Source organism: Tupaia chinensis, unplaced genomic scaffold (genome assembly GCF_000334495.1).
Source record: "Tupaia chinensis unplaced genomic scaffold, TupChi_1.0 Scaffold000651_1, whole genome shotgun sequence".
Classification (NCBI taxonomy): domain Eukaryota; kingdom Metazoa; phylum Chordata; class Mammalia; order Scandentia; family Tupaiidae; genus Tupaia; species Tupaia belangeri.
In genome coordinates this window covers 481854-483764 of record NW_006160172.1, presented here as the reverse complement: position 1 = coordinate 483764, position 1911 = coordinate 481854, and the positions used below count along the sequence as shown (strand labels likewise).

The following is a 1911-nucleotide window of genomic DNA, read 5'->3' as shown; positions in this document are numbered from 1 at the left end:
TAGACTCTAACTAATACACTGTTTACTGTCAGATTTTTAATATTGAAGTTTTTCATAATAGAGATTTAATCAAATTTTTGATCATCTATTAAATATTTTATATAAAACTATTTTCTTTTGACTACTTATAAAGAATTCAACATTTACAACTATAATTATGATTATATTTAACTATTACATAACAGAAATGTATATAAATTAAGTGTGTCTTAATAATATTCCTATTCTTTTCAACTGTGTTAACTCATGTTTCTCAAGAGACTATTGGTATTTACGTACAAATGTGATTTGTTGTAGCAGAATTTTCCTAAGTTATAAGAGCCTTTAATCACAATACACATTAAACATTTTTAGAAATAATCTCTACTAAAGATTCATAATTGGCATAGTCCTTCAGTGATTGTATGAGTTCATCCAGTAGGCAATCTCCTTGCATAAAAGTTCCAAAATCATGAAGTGACTTGTTTATCCTGTGATCTGTGACTCGGTTCTGTGGAAAATTGTATGTTCTTATTTTTTCTGACCTTCCTCTAGTTCCAATCTGAATCTTTCTGGCATTGTATCTTTTACTTGTTTCTTCTTCTAGTTGCATGCTGTACAGTTTTGCACGTAACTTTTTCATGGCAATCTCTCTATTTTTCAGCTGAGATCTTTCTTGCTGGCATTCAGAAACAACACCTGTTGGAAGATGAACTATGCGGACAGCACTGTCTGTGGTATTTACATGCTGCCCCCCAGCTCCACTGGCGTGTTTAGTGTCAATTCTCAAATCTTTGGGATTAATCACCAGATTAATCTCAGTAGGCTGGGGTAATATGGCTACTGTCATGGTGCTTGTGTGGATGCAGCCTTGCTTCTCAGTCTTTGGTACTCTTTGTACTCTGTGCACACCTCCTTCAAACTTCATGTGCTTATAAGCTTCTGAACTCCCGATGCTGTCTAAGGCCACCTATTTCACTTGGAAAATATTCCAGGGTTTCAAAATTCCATCTTTTAAATGCAGCATATTGCTGATACATATCAAATATTTCTAAAGTAAATAACATTGCCTCTTGACCCCCAACTCCTGCAGTGACCTCCAGGATCAAATCATTTTCATCTGTTTCTTCTGGTGCTTCAACTGAGTTATTTCTTTTTGACACAAAGTTATTTCATTCTGTGCGAGTTTTCTTAAATCTTCATTCTCATCTGGCGCTCCAGAAAGGTCCACAAAGGTCTGCCGCAGGCGAACAGCTCCTCCAGTGGCATGCTCCCATAGCTTATAGGCCTGCGGGCCAGGCCAACAGCCTGGCGGGCTCAAAGACATTGAGCTGCGCCCCAAGAAGTCTAGCCTACATCGCTAGGCAGAAAACTGGCTTCCATGAATCTTTTTATTTCAGTCTTTATATCTTCGGTAATAATGGAGTCATTCAGGAGCAGGTTATTTAGTTTCCATGTTTTTAGGTATTTTTGAGGACTTCTCTTGAAATTAAATTCAAGTTTAATTCTGTCATGGTCAGAGAAGATACTGAATATAGTTTCTATGTCTCTAAACCTGTAGAGGCTTGCCTTGTGTCCTATGATGTGGTCATTTTTGAAAAGGTTCCATGTTGGGGCAAGAAAAAATTATATCTTGTGGCTTTTGGGTGGAAAGTTCTATAGATGTCTGTTAAGTTCAATTGATTTATGGTATCATTTAGATCTTTTATCTCTTTACCTATTTTTTGCCTAGATGATCTGTCCAGCGGGGTAAAGCAGCATTAAGATCCTTCAACAATTAGTGTGTTGCAGTCTATCTCCCCTTTTAGATCTAACAGTCTTTCCTTCACATATTTAGGTGCTCCTGTGTTAGGTGCATAGATATTAATTAGTGTTATATCTTCTTGATCTATAGAGCCTTTTACTACAATATAGTGCCCTTCTTTGTCTCTT

General features: G+C 36.5%; 1 pseudogene; it reads right to left on the bottom strand.

Moving 5' to 3' along the window:
- Positions 1 to 285: 285 nt before the first annotated feature.
- Positions 286 to 1193, bottom strand: LOC102502183 (peptide chain release factor 1-like, mitochondrial pseudogene; annotated as a pseudogene).
- Positions 1194 to 1911: the final 718 nt, after the last annotated feature.